Consider the following 6,000-nt stretch of genomic DNA (forward strand, 5'->3'; position numbering starts at 1 on the left):
AGCTAAGATTTTATAAGTATTGACATGATCAGTACAATCAAAGCTATGGTAGATACAGTATAACATGATTTGACATCTTATCTGTGGCCAATGGCCTTGAGCCTTCTTGGATGGGCACTTCTAATGTAAATCTATGGCAGCACCCACAGGGGCTTGAACAGCCTAGCTCGCCCTGTAGATTCTGCAGGTGACGTAGTGTCCCCATGAGCGACAGAACACTGAGCCTATCACAACGCAACTAGAGAAGATTACCAACGCCTACGCTCTGTATTTTTGCTGGCTGCTCCTCCACCACAGAAAGCTCTGATCTAGTCTGAAACACCTGCATTTTGTAGCTGCCTTAAGAAAGAGACCATGTTTGTATGCGGCTTTATTAACTCAAATATGATTTTTTTTACATTGTTGGCAAACTGATATGTGACATGAATTAAATCCAAAACAGGCAGTTTTTGCAAAACCGGTGGGGCTCAAAACAGGTGGGGCTCCACGTGCCCTGAATGACGGGTCACCACTGGAATTGAGTGTCAGTGTGCATGACTGTGTAGAGCCCTGTGAGTGTGCATAGAGGCCGTGCATAAAATACAAGGGTCTGGAGGATTTGGAGAAAGGGTTCTCTTCAGAGAGGAATATAAACAATGAGCATAAATTTCATTAAACCCATTTGATTAATTAATGGAATGAATCTGCATATTCCTGCAGATGTTGATGTTTACTTCCTCTCTTTGAAAGCCAGCTGACTGCAACTCTAATTGATTATGCACCTGAACACTTAGGTTGATTAGACCTATTTTGCAGAAGTTTCAACCCTTTGAATCAGTCCTGTTCAAGCTGCCAAAATGGGTTTTTATTTTTAGACATGAAACATATTAGGGTGTCATTAAGACAGAATGTGTTGCTTGTTAGTATCACCCACTTTGCCTCTGTTAGTTTACATAGCACTTCTCTCCCTACAGACAGGTAATGAAATTATGCCGTACATAATTTATTATTAATTCACTTCTGTAGCACTTCATTTAACATAGTTGCAATGCCTTGGATATGACCGTCTACTAGGGTTACAAAATTCCGGTACCTTTCCCAAAATGTACAGGTTTCTCTGGAATTTAGGTGGGAATATTCCCAGAATCATCAGGAGGGAATTAGCAGCAAAACTTGAGAATTTTGTGTAGTCTTGCCTCCTGTCTCAGGTTCTTCAGGTGTCCTCGGTGGAGAAGCTGGACCAAAGGCTGTCCTCCATGCTGTTGAAAGCCATGCCCTCCGCAGGCTTCCAGGGACTGCAGGGAGATGACCCACCTGAAGGGGGCAAGTTCTGTTATGTCTACCCCTCGTTCTGTTGTCTCTACCCCTCGACAATCCATAGTCAGCAGATCATTCATATTTTATGTTATGTGATATTCATACATAAATGAGTGAATACATTTACCATCCAATACAGTAGTTAAAAGTAATGCTATTAAAATGCTCTGAAATGTGTGAGCTGATAATTAATCAAATATTGTCTGGCTGCATTTACACAGGAAGTCCAATTCTGATATTTTTGACACTAATTGTACTTTTGACCAATCAGATGTGTTGCCTATAATTGTGCAAAAGATCAGAATTGGGCTGCCTGTGTAAATGCAGACCGTGATAAAGGAGGCCATAATTACAGTCCTTCAATGTTGACTTTTAATGTTTTAATTGGATGCAGGCGTTAAAACACAGAATAGACATTCTGTTCACCTGGAGTATCATGCCAATTACAGAAGACTGTAACTGTGATGTTGTCAACACTATCTATGGAAAATAACTGCAGAGCAATTACTCTAGCACTGAACTGCAGAGATAATGTAAGAGACTAATGATTCAAATGTATTCGAAGTCATGTCTTACAGTGGGGGGGAAAAGTATTTGATCCCCTGCTGGTTTTGTACATTTGCCCACTGACAAAGAAATGATCAGTCTATAATTTTAATGGTAGGTTTATTTGAACAGTGAGAGACAGAATAACAACAAAAATATAGAGAAAAACGCATGTCAAAAATGTTATAAATTGATTTGCATTTTAATGAGGGAAATAAGTATTTGACCCCCTCTTAGTCAGAAAGATTTCTGGCTGCCAGGTGTCTTTTATACAGGTAATGAGCTGAGATTAGGAGCACACTCTTAAAGGGTGTGCTCCTAACCGCAGCTTGTTACCTGTATAAAAGACACCTGTCCACAGAAGCAGTCAATCAATCAGATTCCAAACTCTCCACCATGGCCAAGACCAAAGAGCTCTCCAAGGATGTCAGAGACAAGATTGTAGACCTACACAAGGCTGGAATGGGCTACAAGACCATCGCCAAGCAGCTTGGTGAGAAGGTGACAACATTTGGTGCGATTATTCGCAAATGGAAGAAACACAAAAGAACTGTCAATATCCCTCGGCCTGGGGCTCCATGCAAGACCTCACCTCGTGGAGTTGCAATGAGCATGAGAACGGTGAGGAATCAGCCCAGAACTACACGGGAGGATCTTGTCAATGATCTCAAGGCAGCTGGGACCATAGTCACCAAGAAAACAATTGGTAACACACTACGCCGTGAAGGACTGAAATCCTGCAGCGCCCGCAAGGTCCCCCTGCTCAAGAATACATATACATGCCTGTCTGAAGTTTGCCAATGAACATCTGAATGATTCAGAGGACAACTGGTGAAAGTGTTGTGGTCAGATGAGACCAAAATGGAGCTCTTTGGCATCAACTCAACTCGCCGTGTTTGGAGGAGGAGGAATGCTGCCTATGACCCCAAGAAAACCATCCCCACCGTCTAACATGGAGGTGGAAACATTATGCTTTGGGGGTGTTTTTCTGCTAAGGGGACAGGACAACTTCACCGCATCATTTGACGGGGCCATGTACTGTCAAATCTTGGGTGAGAACCTCCTTCCCTCAGCCAGGGCATTGAAAATGGGTCGTGGTTGGGTATTCCAGCATGACAATGACCCAAAACACACGGCCAAGGCAACAAAGGAGTGGCTCAAGAAGAAGCACATTAAGGTCCTGGAGTGGCCTAGCCAGTCTCCAGACCTTAATCCCATAGAAAATCTGTGGAGGCAGCTGAAGGTTCGAGTTGATCTGCAAAGATGAGTGGGACAAAATCCCTCCTGAGATGTGTGCAAACTTGAAGGCCAACTACAAGAAACGTCTGACCTCTGTGATTGCCAACAAGGGTTTTGCCACCAAGTACTAAGTCATGTTTTGCAGAGGGGTCAAATACTTATTTCCCTCATTAAAATGCAAATCAATTTATAACATTTTTGACATGAGTTTTTCTGGATTTTTTTGTTGTTATTCTGTCTCTCACTGTTCAAATAAACCTACCATTAAAATTATAGACTGACCATTTCTTTGTAAGTGGGCAAACGTACAAAATCAGCAGGGGATCAAATACTTTTTCCCCCCACTGTATGTTTGGTAGGCCAACTCATTAACAATTCTTAGATTAACAGCTTTACATACCACGATGTCCAATATCTCAAAAGGTTTAAAATAGTTCATACCTCTGTTAATGCATTCATGTTGCTATCGTATTTTCTGTTATTTTGACACTTGGCTATATCATGGATCCATGTGTCCTCATCCACCTTTGGAGGTGATCCTCCATATCTGATCATGATTAGATCATAGTGGGTCTCCTTCATTAACCATGCCGGTGCTGCACAAAATGTGCGTCTATTTCACAGGGTTGGGTTCAATTCCATTCCAATTCCCTTCAATGAGTTTCAATGAGGAAAATTTGGAATTGGAATTTGGTTTACTTTCTGAGTTGACTGGATTTGAAATGGAATTGACCTCAACCCTGATATTTCATTCATCAATCTTGCAGGTGCCACACAGTTGTGTATATTTCAATCATTAGGGCGATTTTTATAAACACTTCAGCATTCATAACAATTAGCCTAGTTTGGATACAGTGGCATTTTTAGCATGTACATCTTGGTGGGGCAAACCCCCCCAGAATTGGGGGGATGCATGCCAGCAAAGCCACTACACAACACCTACATAAAGCTGTCTCAACAGCAGAGTCCCAACAGCAGTCCCAACATCTTACCACCGCTACACATGGCTATCAGCAGAGCCTTGTCTGGCAGCGAAACAGTTCATTCAGCCTAATTTACTGCCTTTAAAAAAACATAGCTGATATGGCTGACTTGCTTAAACAAATGTGGTTTCTACTGACTATTGAGATGTACAAAATATGGCAGAAGGGGACGACAAGCGGATAAGAGGCAATCCCTAATTTCGATTAAGACATTAATGAGCGAGCTAGGACGGACGTAGTCAATATAACTACTTGTTCAGCACTTTTGAAATGTACAGTGACAGAATTCAGAACATGGGCCATTCTTACAGTGTTCTCCCTGTACACCAAGTCAGAACCATAGGATAAATAAAGGGGGCATATAAGCAGACAATGAAAGCTCATATAATATTCGATGATTACATTTCTCTAAAACAAGTTATAGACTACATGTGCACCACCAAGTCAGAACAGTACGCGTAATTAAGAAGGGAAAATATACCAAATTATTAGGTTGAGGCACGTGGGCTACTAACAATTAACTACACAACATACACTTAGTATTATTTTCTTAGCTGCAGTATACATATCTCCCTAGCATATTACATCATTTATGCAGCAGCATGCATGACATTTTTGGACTCACCTTGTTGTGCTGTGCTCACTTGAACAGGAAGGTGGTGCGGCTGTCCTCGTGGGCAAACTTTGTCATCAAAGTCTGGCATTCACTGGATTTATGGTGCTTTCAAGACAACTGGAAACTGGGAAAATAACAAGGTCGAATCATGATGACGTCAGTGATCTTCAGGTCGTAGCTCTAGAAAGAGGCCCGAGTTCCCGACTTACAATTCCGAGTTGGATGATGGTTCAAAACGTATTTTCCCAGTCAGAGCTAGTTTTTTCCTGAGTTCCCAGTTGTCTTGAAATCACTGAAGTCAGATTTCCCAGTTCTGAGTTAACCATTGTTTTGAGTGCGGCAGAAATAATGCTGGATTGACAGCATGGCCAATGTTGAATAGTTATAATTTTAAGCTTGGAAAAGTGAACTTTAAACAGAAAATTCAGACCACACACCCACTCCACTGAATAGCAGGCTAGTGGTTGCTTTGCAATGTTTGCAGTTAGCCACTGATTACTTCCAAACCACTCATTGCTGAATTTGCGATTTCCAACTTGTTGTGTAATGTTTATGTCCAATGGCCGATGAGCACCGATATGTTTTATTTGTAATTTCTCTTCATTTTTTCTCTTTATATGACAAGGATTAAAAAGGATTTATCAGTAGATTGTCGACTTGATTCATGATGATGACTGCTTGAAAGTATGATGTTGACCAATCAAAGCTACTGTAGATATAACGTGAGTTTACATCATTTTATCTGTGGCCAATGACCTTGAGCCTTCTTGGATGGGCACTTCTAATGTAACACTATGGCAGCACCCAAGGGGCTTGAATTTTCGAGCTCTACCCTTATATTTGGCAGTGAAGTAGTGTTCCCATGAGTGACCGAACACTGAGCCAATCATGGTCACTGCGCAACTAGAGAACATTTCCAATCCCTACGCTCCATATTTTCCGCTGGCTGCCCCACCACCACAGAAAGCACTGAACAAGGCTGAAACACCTGCATTTTGGAGCTGCCTTAATCAAGAAAGAGACCATGTTTGTATGGAGGCTTTATTAACTCAATGATTTACATTAGATTTTTTTTTACATTGTTTGCAAACTGATTTGTGACGCGTATTAATGTCAAAATAACATGCAAATCAGGCAACCCCAATGACGGGTCGCAACTGCTTGGATATATTCTTTAAGTGAAATATATTTAATTAGTGGGGAAAACTCCCAGGTCATACAATGATTTACAGCTGGTCACAGCAACAAGTAATTATGATATTACTTGTAATGCCAATTGTGCATGTTTTGTGTTTTCAATGTAATACATTGACTTTGGTC

The sequence above is a fragment of the Salmo salar genome, chromosome ssa07 (assembly GCF_905237065.1).
Source record: "Salmo salar chromosome ssa07, Ssal_v3.1, whole genome shotgun sequence".
Lineage (NCBI taxonomy): Eukaryota > Metazoa > Chordata > Actinopteri > Salmoniformes > Salmonidae > Salmo > Salmo salar.